The sequence below is a fragment of the Salmo salar genome, chromosome ssa16 (assembly GCF_905237065.1).
Source record: "Salmo salar chromosome ssa16, Ssal_v3.1, whole genome shotgun sequence".
Taxonomy (NCBI): domain Eukaryota; kingdom Metazoa; phylum Chordata; class Actinopteri; order Salmoniformes; family Salmonidae; genus Salmo; species Salmo salar.
This window is the reverse complement of record NC_059457.1, coordinates 76,468,077-76,480,251: the sequence shown is the minus strand read 5'-3', so window position 1 is coordinate 76,480,251 and position 12,175 is coordinate 76,468,077. Positions and strand designations below refer to the sequence as shown.

The window sequence follows — 12,175 nt, the reverse complement described above, 5'->3', positions numbered from 1 at the left end:
CAGCTGTCATACCGCTCAGAAAGGAGACGCGTTCTGTCTCTTAGAGATGAAAGCACGTTGGTGCAAAAAGTCCAAATCAATCCCAGAACAACAGCAAAGGACCTTGTGAAGATGCTGGAGGAAACAGGTACAAAAGTATCTATATCCACAGTAAATCGACATAACCTGAAAGACCTCTCAGCAAGGAAGAAGCCACTGCTCCAAAACCGCCATAAAAAAGCCAGACTACGGTTTGCAACTGCACATGGGGACAAAGATCGTACTTTTTGGAGAAAAGTCCTCTTGTCTGATGAAACAAAAATAGAACTGTTTGGCCATAATGACCATCGTTATGTTTGGAGGGAAAAGGGGGAGGCTTGCAAGCCGAAGAACACCATCCCAACCATGAAGCACGGGGGTGGCAGCATCATTGTTGTGGAAGTGCTTTGCTGCAGGAGGGACTGGTGCTCTTCACAAAATAGATGGCTTCATGAGGGAGGAAAATTATGTTGATATATTGAAGCAACATCTCAAGACATCAGTCAGGAAGTTAAAGCTTGGTCGCAAATGGGTCTTCCAAATGGACAATGACCCCAAGCATACTTCCAAAGTTGTGGCAAAATGGCTTAAGGACAATAAAGTCAAGGTATTGGAGTGGCCATCACAAACCCCTGACCTCAATTCCATAGAGAATGTGTGGGCATAACTGAAAAAGTGTGTGCGAGCAAGGAGGCCTACAAACCTGACCCCGTTACATCAGCTCTGTCAGGAGGAATGGGCCAAAATTCACCCAACTTATTGTAGGAAGCTTGTGGAAGGCTACCCAAAACGTTTGACCCAAGTTAAACAATTTGAAGGCAATGCTACCAAATACTAATTGAGTGTATGTAAACTTCTGACCCACTGGGAAGGTGATGAAAGAAATAAAAGCTGAAATAAATCATTGTCTCTACTATTATTCTGACATTTCACATTCTTAAAATAAAGTGGTGATCCTAACTGACCTAAGACAGGGAATTGTTACTAGGATTAAATGTCAGGAATTGTGAAAAACTGAGTTTAAATGTATTTGGCTAAGGTGTATGTAGACTTCCGACTTCAACTGTATGTGTCAGAGTAACGACTAGCTCCTGGTAAGGTCTTTGTTTACATATTTCAATGACCTTTGTAGAAATCAGATGAAAGGAGTATATGAAAGATAAGCCTGTTTAAAAGGTCTGTATGAATAACAATGTTATTGGTAGAATAATACATCACTAAGTTTTGATGATGTATCTGCAAATATGAAGGTGTTCAGAGAGTTTGTGTCCACTTTTAGCCTGGGTGCTGCTGAGATGTGTGAAGAGCATTGTCGGATAGTTACTAGTTGTGAGCTATTTGCATATGTGTGCATCCACTTTGAAAGAATGTGTAGAAATGAGTGTGTTTGCCTGCGTTCATGCAAGCATGTGTGTGTGTGTGTGTGTTTCACTAATAGTTCTTCACTAATAGGTCTTCACTAATAGGACTTCACTAATAGTTCTTCACTAATAGGACTTCACCAATAGCCCTTAACTAATAGGACTTCACTAATAGGTCTTCACTAATAGTACTTCACTAATAGGACTTCACTAATAGTTCTTCACTAATAGTCCTTCACTAATAGGATTTCACTAATAGGACTTCACTAATTGCCCTGTACTCAGCTGTTGACCTGGGGTGCATCCAACAAGGGAAATACCTTGTAATGTTAACTAACAGTCTGAGAAGGTAGTGTTAGGCAAACGTAAGTGTAACTGTTTCAGGCCTAAACTACCACTACAAGTAATCAAGTGGCCTTTCTATTACATACAGTGCCTTTAGAAAGTATTCAGACCCCTCGACTTTTTCCACATTTTGTTATGTTACAGCCTTATTCTAAAATGTATTAAATAAATACAATTCCTTAGCAATCTACACATAATACCCCATAATAACAAAGAGAAAACAGGTTTTAAAACATTTTTGCAAATGTATAACATTTTAAAACATAAATACCTTATTTACATAAGTATTCAGACCCTTTGCTATGAGACTCGAAATTGAGCTTAGGTGCATCCTTTACCTATTGATCATCCTTGAGATGTTTCTACAACTTGATTGGAGTCCACCTGTGCTAAATTCAATTGATTGGATATGATTTGGAAAGGCACACACCTGTCTATATAAGGTCCCACAGTTGACAGTGCATGTCAGAGCAAAAACCAAGCCATGAGGTCGAAGGAATTGTCCATAGAGCTCAGAGACAGGATTGTGTCGAGGCACAGATCTGGGGAAGGGTACCAAAACATTTCTGCATTGAAGGTCCCCAAGAACACAGTGGCCTCCAACATTCTTAAATGGAAGAAGTTTGGAACCACCAAGACTCTTCATAGAGCTGGCAACAAACTGAGCAATCGGGGAGAAGGGCCTTGGTCAGGGAGGTGACCAAGAACCCGATGGTCACCCTGACAGAGCTTCAGAGTTCCTCTGTGGAGATGGGAGAGCCTTCCAGAAGGACAACCATCTCTGCAGCACTCCACCAATCGGGCCTTTATGGTAGAGTGGCCAGACGGAAGCCACTCCTCAGTAAAAAGCACATGACAGACCACTTGGAGTTTGCCAAAAGGTACATAAAGACTCCCAGACCATGAGAAACAAGATTCTCTGGTCTGATGAAACCAAGATTGAACTCTTTGGCCTGAATGCCAAGCTTCACGTCTGGAGGAAACCTGGCACCATCCCTACGGTGAAGCATGATGGTGGCAGCATCATGCTATGGGGATGTTTTTCAGCGGCAGGGACTGAGAGACTAGCCAGGATCGAGGGAAAGATGAACAGAGCAAAGTACAGAGAGATCCTTGATGAAAACCTGCTCCAGAGCGTTCAGGACCTCAGACTGGGGCGATGGTTTACCTTCCAACAGGACAGCGACCCTAAACACACAGCCAAGACAATGCAAGAGTGGCTTCAGGACAAGTCTCTGAATGTCCTTGAGTGGACCAGCCAGAGCCTGGACTTGAACCGGATCAAAAAATCTCTGGAGAGACCTGAAAATAGCTGTGCAGCGACACTCCCCATCCAACCTGACAGAGCTTGAGGAGATCTGCAGAAAAGAATGGGAGAAGCTCCCCAAATACAAGTGTGCCAAGCTTGTAGCATCATACCCAAGTAGAGTCGAGGCTGTAATCGCAGCCAAAGGTGCTTCAACAAAGGACTGTCAAAATACTTATGTAAATGTGATATTTCAGTTTTGTTTTCTTAATACATTTGCAAATACTTCTTAAAACCTGTTTTTTCTTTGTCATTATGCGGTATTCTGTGTAGATTGATGAGGGAAAGAAACTATTTAATACATTTTAGAATAAGGCTCTAACGTAACAAAATGTGGAAAAAGTGTAGGGGCCTGAATACTTTCCGAATGAGCTGTATATATATTTATACTCCAGACTCCGACATTGCTCGTCCTAATATTTTGATATTTCTTAATTCCATTCTTTTACTTTTTTGATTTGTGTGTATTGTTAGATATTACTGCACTGTTGGAGCTAGGAACACAAACATTTCACTACACCCGCAATAACATCTGCTAAATATCTGTATGCGACCAATAACATTTGATTTCAATAGCAAAGTCTTTTGCAGTTTGATAATTGGCACTACAATGCCACAGTAGTCATTACCAAAATTGTCTGTTTGATGTTTTACCATCACTGTAACATTTTGGAATGTTCATTCAAATCGTTCAACTGAGATTGTTACTAAGTAACATGTTCACCACAAACAGAACCCTTGCTCAATTCACCTCTTGGGTTATAGCCTTAAGAGGCCAACTCTCTGTCCGTTGTCTACTCCTGCCCACTCACTCAGTGACCAGACAGAAAACACCACTACAACACCACTTGCAAATCTGGTTGAAGGGTGTTGTGACTTTTCTGGGCCACTGTATACCCTTGGTAAAACAGATTTATGTTATTGTAGGGATAGGATATCTAAACCTAGACTGTTATCTAAACCTAGACTCTCAAGACCGCGTTAGCCTGTTGAGCCAAAGCTCTGGAAGCTAACACAACACAAGTCCCCAGGTCATGCAAACTCTGTGAATTTCACCTCCTTCAGTTCACAATATTTACACACATGAAAGTAACCATGAAAATCATTATATTTGTTTTTTGAAAAAGAACAGAGCGATAGTAAAACTGCGTGGATGTGTGTTGCTGTGTGTGTGTGTGTGTGTGTGTGTGTGTGTGTGTGTGTGTGTGTGTGTGTGTGTGTGTGTGTGTGTGTGTGTGTGTGTGTGTGTGTGTGTTCACTGTGGCCGGTGACAGCAGCAGACTGTATTTGGCTGTGGCACGGCCCCGGGCATGTCTCGAATAGCTGGGTGGCAACAGAGATAGAGGGAGAGCGAGAAAACGAGAGAGAGGGAGCGAGAGAACGAGAGAGAGAGAGGGAGCGAAAGAACGAGAGAGAGTGGGGGACACGGGGACGCAGTGAGTGGAACAGCCTGGCCAGGACTAAAGCCCTTTTTGTTAGCTAACTGTCACCAGAGTTGGAACGAGAGAACGAGGGAAGCAGAGAGTGAAAGAGAGGACAAAATGAAGGGAAGGATATAGGCTGAGAGGTATTACAGCAGCTGGTGAGTACAGTAGTCAGGCCTAAGGGTTGACTGTGAGGGCACAGGTGTTGATAGGGCTAATGAGATAATTGGTTGGTGTCATATGTTTCTGTTGTGGTTTTTAACGAAGTTGTGTTCAATTCAGTTGAATTGTTCTTTATCGTGTTGTGGTAGTGTAGTGGTTGGGAATACCTATGTTTTACATAACCTATTGTTTCTAGTTATGGAAGTCTGAGTTTAATGTTTGCTTGGGTTATAGTATACTGTAAGTTGGTAGTAAATTCTCAAACTTATTTTTGACTTTGGATGATTGAATGAGAGGGTCTGTCGGAGCAGGATTTTTGACTGTTTTCTTGGTTGCAGCAGATGCAAGGCTCTCTCTGTATGTCCTTTATTTTGTTTCTATGTCAACATGGTTGTTTACAGTACCATTTGAATCATTGAGTGAGTAATTTGCGTGTGGAACATTTTATAAATGTGCCGCAATTATGGCACACCACAACTATTAAGCTGCCTGCTCTAACTTCTTTTAAGACCAATTTAACTTGTGAGTTATGAGTTGAGACGCTGAATGAGGGACTTTGACTGGCTTTGCACAATACGTCATGTTGTATAGTCACTGTAGTGTTTCTATGGCAGTGTGGAAACAGTTACTGCCTTGGATATAGTGGAGAGTTTGTTCTGGTTTAATAAGGGGCCTAGTACCCCTCATAGGAGTGACAGAAGGACTAGTGTAGTTAGAGCTGGCAGTGACAGCACCATGAGACATAGCAGCAGGTTTACAGCCCACCCCTAAGCCCCTCAGAGCCCCCTAGATACCTCAGCTACCTCATATCTGACTCAGATATCTCTGTCCCTCAATGTCCCCCCATACCTCACCTACAGTGAGGGAAAAAAGTATTTGATCCCATTTACATTTACATTTACGTCATTTAGCAGACGCTCTTATCCAGAGCGACTTACCCTGCTGATTTTGTACGTTTGCCCACTGACAAAGAAATGATCAGTCTATAATTTTAATGGTAGGTTTATTTGAACAGTGAGAGACAGAATAACAACAAAAAAATCCTGAAAAACGCATGTCAAAAATGTTATAAATTGATTTGCATTTTAATGAGGGAAATAAGTATTTGACCCCTCTGCAAAACATGACTTAGTACTTGGTGGCAAAACCCTTGTTGGCAATCACAGAGGTCAGACGTTTCTTGAGGTTGGCCACCAGGTTTGCACACATCTCAGGAGGGATTTTGTCCCACTCCTCTTTGCAGATCTTCTCCAAGTCATTAAGGTTTCGAGGCTGACGTTTGGCAACTCGAACCTTCAGCTCCCTCCACAGATTTTCTATGGGATTAAGGTCTGGAGACTGGCTAGGCCATTCCAGGACCTTAATGTGCTTCTTCTTGAACCACTCCTTTGTTGCCTTGGCTGTGTGTTTTGGGTCATTGTCATGCTGGATTACCCATCCACGACCCATTTTCAATGCCCTGGCTGAGGGAAGGAGGTTCTCACCCAAGATTTGACGGTACATGGCCCCATCCATCGTCCCTTTGATGCGGTGAAGTTGTCCTGTCCCCTTAGCAGAAAAACACCCCCAAAGCATAATGTTTCCACCTCCATGTTTGACGGTGGGGATGGTGTTCTTGGGGTCATAGGCAGCATTCCTCCTCCTCCAAACACGGTGAGTTGAGTTGATGCCAAAGAGCTCCATTTTGGTCTCATCTGACCAAATCACTTTCACCCAGTTGTCCTCTGAATCATTCAGATGTTCATTGGCAAACTCAGACGGGCATGTATATGTGCTTTCTGGAGCAGGGGGACCTTGCGGGCGCTGCAGGATTTCAGTCCTTCACGGCGTAGTGTGTTACCAATTGTTTTCTTGGTGATTATGGTCCCAGCTGCCTTGAGATCATTGACAAGATCCCCCCGTGTAGTTCTGGGCTGATTTCTCACCGTTCTCATGATCATTGCAACTCCACGAGGTGAGATCTTGCATGGAGCCCCAGGCCGAGGGAGATTGATAGTTCTTTTGTGTTTCTTCCATTTGCGAAGAATCGTACCAAATGCTGTCACCTTCTCACCAAGCTGCTTGGCGATGGTCTTGTAGCCCATTCCAGCCTTGTGTAGGTCTACAATCTTGTCCCTGACATCCTTGGAGAGCTCTTTGGTCTTGGCCATGGTGGAGAGTTTGGAATCTGATTGATTGATTGCTTCTGTGGACAGGTGTCTTTTATACAGGTAACAAACTGAGATTAGGAGCACTCCCTTTAAGAGTGTGCTCCTAATCTCAGCTCGTTACCTGTATAAAAGACACCTGGGAGCCAGAAATCTTTCTGATTGAGAGGGGGTCAAATACTTATTTCCCTCATTGAAATGCAAATCAATTTATAACATTTTTGAAATGCGTTTTTCTGTATTTGTTTGTTTTTATTCTGTCTCTCACTGTTCAAATAAACCTACCATTAAAATTATAGACGGATAATTTCTTTGTCAGTGGGCAAACGTACAAAATCAGCAGGGGATGAAATACTTTTTTCCCTCACTGTACCTCATATCTGCCTTAGTTATCTCCTGTCTCTCACTGTCCCCCCATACCTCAGCTACCTCATATCTGACTCAGTTATCTCTCTGTCCCTCAGTGTCATCGTCCCTGCCCCTACTTCAACTATGATTGTCCCTCCATACCTCAACTATCCTGTCTTTCACTGTCTCCCTCCTACATCGGCTCTCACTGTCTCGCTCTGACTCCTTGCTACCTCAGCTCTCACAGTCTCTCTCTGACTCTCTATACCATTTACAGTGATGGCGTATAGGTTTTTATTTTAGGGGTATACCAGAGTCTGGATCTTCCAGTGATCCTTGCAGACAATCATCAACTCCCAGACAGAGAGATAGGCAGACATCATGACATGTAATCTTTAGTTCAGTTACTGATATGACTTCCATGATATTACTACCAAATACAGAAGGGCTGACAGACAGACAGACAGACAGACAGACAGACAGACAGACAGACAGACAGACAGACAGACAGACAGACAGACAGACAGACAGACAGACAGACAGACAGACAGACAGACAGACAGACAGACAGACAGACAGACAGACAGACAGACAGACAGACAGACAGACAGACAGACAGACAGACAGACAGACAGACAGACAGACAGACAGACAGACAGACAGACTAGCCCTAGTGTATGTCATTCAACCATCTTCATGATACCACCCGTCTACTCGGCTCTGGAATGCAGGCTGCTGGTTGGCACAGCGATATCAAAGCCCGTCCCTGCTGAGGTGGGTGTCATGTCCCGTAGAGAGACGCCCTTTAGGCTGTCTGGCTCTGGCAGAGTTAGGCCATGACATCATCTAACGGGGACGTGTTGTCTGTGTGGTGTGTGGCTGAGATGACAGCTAGGGGCTGTTGCTGGTCAGGGCGATTCACACCTGGCCCGCCCCCAACGTTGCCCAATAGGCACAGATCCAGGATCAGCTTATTGTCACCAAATACTAATTTGAACTGTTTATGGGAGAGACAGTGTGCAGGGGGCAACTACAGACAGACCCTTAGTTTTGTACTGTGCTTCTAGGCCGGCTGCAGATTTTTCTCATTATTCTTTCACTTTTCATCTATTTCTGTCCTCCTCTCTCTCTTTGTAGAGCTCTCTCTGTGTGGGTTTCTCCTTCTCTCTCTCTCTCTCTCTCTCTCTCTCTCTCTCTCTCTCTCTCTCTCTCTCTCTCTCTCTCTGTGGGTTTCTCTTTCCCTCCCTCCCTCCCTCCCTCCCTCCCTCCCTCCCTCCCTCCCTCCCTCCCTCCCTCCCTCTCTGTGGCTGTTTTAGATGTGTGACTGACTGCGGTTTTAGTATTGTTTGTTTATGAATTTAACTAGCCTCCGGGACCTGCTGTTTTCATCCCATCATGCCCCTCTCTCTAGCAGCATGCCTTCCTTCCTGGTTTTACAGGCCCCGGTTTGTTCCTGTTTGCCCCCGCTAACCCCGTGTTGTCCCGTTTCCTCTCCCCCTCATCAAGTAAGACCCGAAAGACCCGCGACACAGGTCAACTATTTCCCTTAAATAGTGCTGTGTGTGTGTGTGAGAGTCTGTGTGAGGAGAGAGGGGCTTTCGTGTGTGTTTCTTTATGCGTATAGTGAGCTGTGGGGTTGTGGGTTGGGAATTTATGAGATTAACGTGTATCCCATACAGTCAGACCCAGAGCACACCCCAAGGAAGACTTCTACACCACATTCCTCTCACACACTCAGAGGAATAGGAACTTTTATGAGGAACATGTTTAGGTGGTGTGTGTGAGAGTGTATGTTCTCACACTCTAATGTGGGTCTTTCTTTCTCAGTGTCCGTATCTATATATCTTTTTTAGCCAGAGTTCTTTGTTCCACTTGATCATCTGAGGGGATATTAGGTTAACTCCTTACCAGATCCACAACACTGTTGGTCTTGTCTTCATCCAGTCACACCATGGAGGGGCTGCCATGGTGCTGCTAGCTAGCTTAGCACAATCAGTAGCCACCCAGCAGGGGATTTGTCTTTAAGTGGGCTATAGTATTTTCCCACACTTCTTATCAGGACAACAGTGAACCCAGAGGGACAGACAGACAGACAGACAGACAGACAGACAGACAGACAGACAGACAGACAGACAGACAGACAGACAGACAGACAGACAGACAGACAGACAGACAGACAGACAGACAGACAGACAGACAGACAGACAGACAGACAGTGGCCCTGGTCCAAACCCTTAGACACAGACACTGTGACCCAATGACACTGCCAAACCCAACCCAGCCATCCTGTGGTTAGCCTGCTAGGCTAGCTGCGATGCTAGCTTGTCTAGGAGTTACTTATTGATTTCTTTGTTAATTGGTCCTGGACTATGTGTGGCAGGGACATTGTAGGTTGTACTAGTTAGCTTAGCGATATGAAGCTAGTTTGTGTTTCCTGGGTATTAACATATAGACCTGAGTGACCAGACTCTGAGGCAAATCATTTGGGGACATTGGTTGTGCATTAATCTCAGTTAACCCAGAAGTAAAATCTTGTATAATTTGGTCAGCTGTATGATTAACCTTCGGTCTACAGTACACATAGAATCTGACCACGGGAGACAGTTGTGCATAAATGAAAAAACTACAACAGGTGGATTTTTGCTAGGCTGGCACTGCCTCAATATAATAGGACAACATTCTATACTCAACAATTATTCTGGGATCATTATTACATGTGTTTCAAGGGAAATCTATGTAAACAGTAAAGCGATTGTTCCATGAAGTAGCTGATGTGAGTAGCACATTTGATAGGGTAATAACAGTAGCTGTGAAGCATTGTCTATATCAAATAAACCATTAGTCCACAGGTGTTATGAGCCGGGCTGTTTTAACGGCACGTTAATGGCTTCCCAACGGGTCATGTGTGAATGAGACACACTGTGGCATCGTGCTTACACACGCTTTCACAGCGGAACACATCACCATGGGAGAAAAAGAGGAAAAGGCAGGTGCTGTTTGTGTGTCGGGGGAGAGAGTGTGTGTCGGGGGGGATTAAGTGTGTGTGTATAGAGTGTATTCGGAAAGTATTCAGACCACTTGACTTATTCAACATTTTGTTACATTACAGCCTTATTCTAAAATTGATTAAATTGTGTTTTTCCCTCATCAATCTACACACAATACTCCATAATGACAAAGCAAAAACAGGTTTTTAGAAATGTTTGCAAAACTAAAAAATCACATCTACATAAGCATTCAAACCCTTTACTTAGTAGTTTGTTGAAGCACCTTGGGCAGCGATTACAGCCTCTTCTTGGGTAGGAAGCTACAAGCTTGGCACACCTGAATTTGGGAAGTTTCTCCCATTCCTCTCTGCATATCCTCTCAAGCTCTGTCAGGTTGGATGGGGAGCGTCGCTGCAGAGATGTTCGATTGGGTTCAAGTCCGGGTTCTGGCTGGGCCACTCAAGGGCATTCAAAGACTTGTCCCAAAGCCACTCCTGCGTTGTCTTGGCTGTGTGCTTAGGGTCGTTGTCCTGTTGGAACGTGAACCTTTGCCCCAGTCTGAGGTCCTGAGCGCTCTTGAGTAGGTTTTCATCAAGGATCTCTCTGTACTTTGCTCAGTTCATCTTTGCCTTGATTCTGACTACTATTACTCTCCCAGGCCCTGCTGCTGAAAAACATCCCGACAGCATGATGCTGCCACCACCATGCTTCACCGTAGGGATGGTGCCAGGTTTCCTCCAGACGTGACGCTTTGCATTCAGGCCAAAGAGTTCGATCTTGGTTTCATCAGACCAGAGAATCTTGTTTCTCATGGTCTGAGAGTCTTTAGGTGCCTTTTGGAAAATTCCAAGTGGTCTGTCATGTGCTTTTTACTGAGGAGTGGCTTCCGTCTGGCCACTCTACCATAAAGGCCCGATTGGTGGAGTGCTGCAGATATGATTTTTCTGGAAGGTTCTCCCATCTCCACAGAGGAACTCTGGAGCTCTGTCAGAGTGACCATCGGGTTCTTGGTCATCTCCCTGAACAAGGCACTTCTCCCCCGATTGCTCAGTCTTGGTGTGTCCAAACTTCTTCCATTTAAGAATGATGGAGGCCACTGTGTTCTTGGGGACCTTCAATTCTGCAGACATTTTTTGGTACCCTTCCCTAGATCTGTGCCTCGGCACAATATGTCTGAGCTCTATGGACAATTCCTTTGACCTCATGGCTTGGTTTTTGACATGCACTGTCAACTGTGGGACCTTATATAGACAGGTGTGTGCCTTTCCAAATCATGTCCAATCAATTGAATTTCCCACAGGTGGACTCCAATCAAGTTGTAGAAACATCTCAAGAATGGTCAATGGAAACAGGATGCGCCTGAGCTCAATTTCGAGTCTCATAGCAAAGGGTCTGAACAATGTAAATAAGGTATTTCTGTTTTTAATATTTTATAAATTGGCAAAAATGTCTAAAAAACAGTTTTCACTTTGTTATTATGGGGTATTATGTGTAGATTGCTAAGGATTTTTATTTATATAATCAATTGTAGAATAAGGCTGTAATGTAACAAAATGTGGAAAAAGTCAAGGGGTCTGAATACTTTCCGAAGGCACTGTATGTGTGTGCGTGCATGCCCGTGTCTTACGAGCCTCGCACTCCACAAGGCCTCTGAGGAACCATTGGCTAAGTCAATTGAATGATACATGAATGGAAGGCTAATGATGTCCATCTCTCAGGTTAGCCCCAAACTATGTCTATATATGAGCCTGTCAACTCTGTCCTGTCAACTCTGTCCTATTTGTGACCCACTCAGCAGAAATGTCTATCTCATCACTGATAGTAACTGTAGGCCTAAATTCAGCTAATGGACAAACAGTGTACCTCATCTCAGTGTAGTCTTAGGGGAATGGCATCTACTTTAGCTGACTACCCTAACTAACTATTCCTGCCGGTCAGATTCATGTTGGAGGAGATTTATGGCTTGGTCTTTGTTTCAAAGCCACAACTATCGCCTGGCTAGCATACTAAGAAGCTTTATGGTGGATCAGCAACGACTTACTATACTAAAAATGGTCCCTGTGTTTTTTAAGGCCAG

At 44.1% G+C, this 12,175-nt stretch overlaps 1 protein-coding gene across 12 annotated transcripts in view; it reads left to right on the top strand.

Annotated features, from left to right (window-relative positions):
• Positions 1 to 12,175, top strand: part of LOC106591349 (tensin) — a 193,409-nt gene that overhangs the window by 163,870 nt on the left and 17,364 nt on the right. The gene's annotated exons all lie outside the window — the stretch shown is intronic.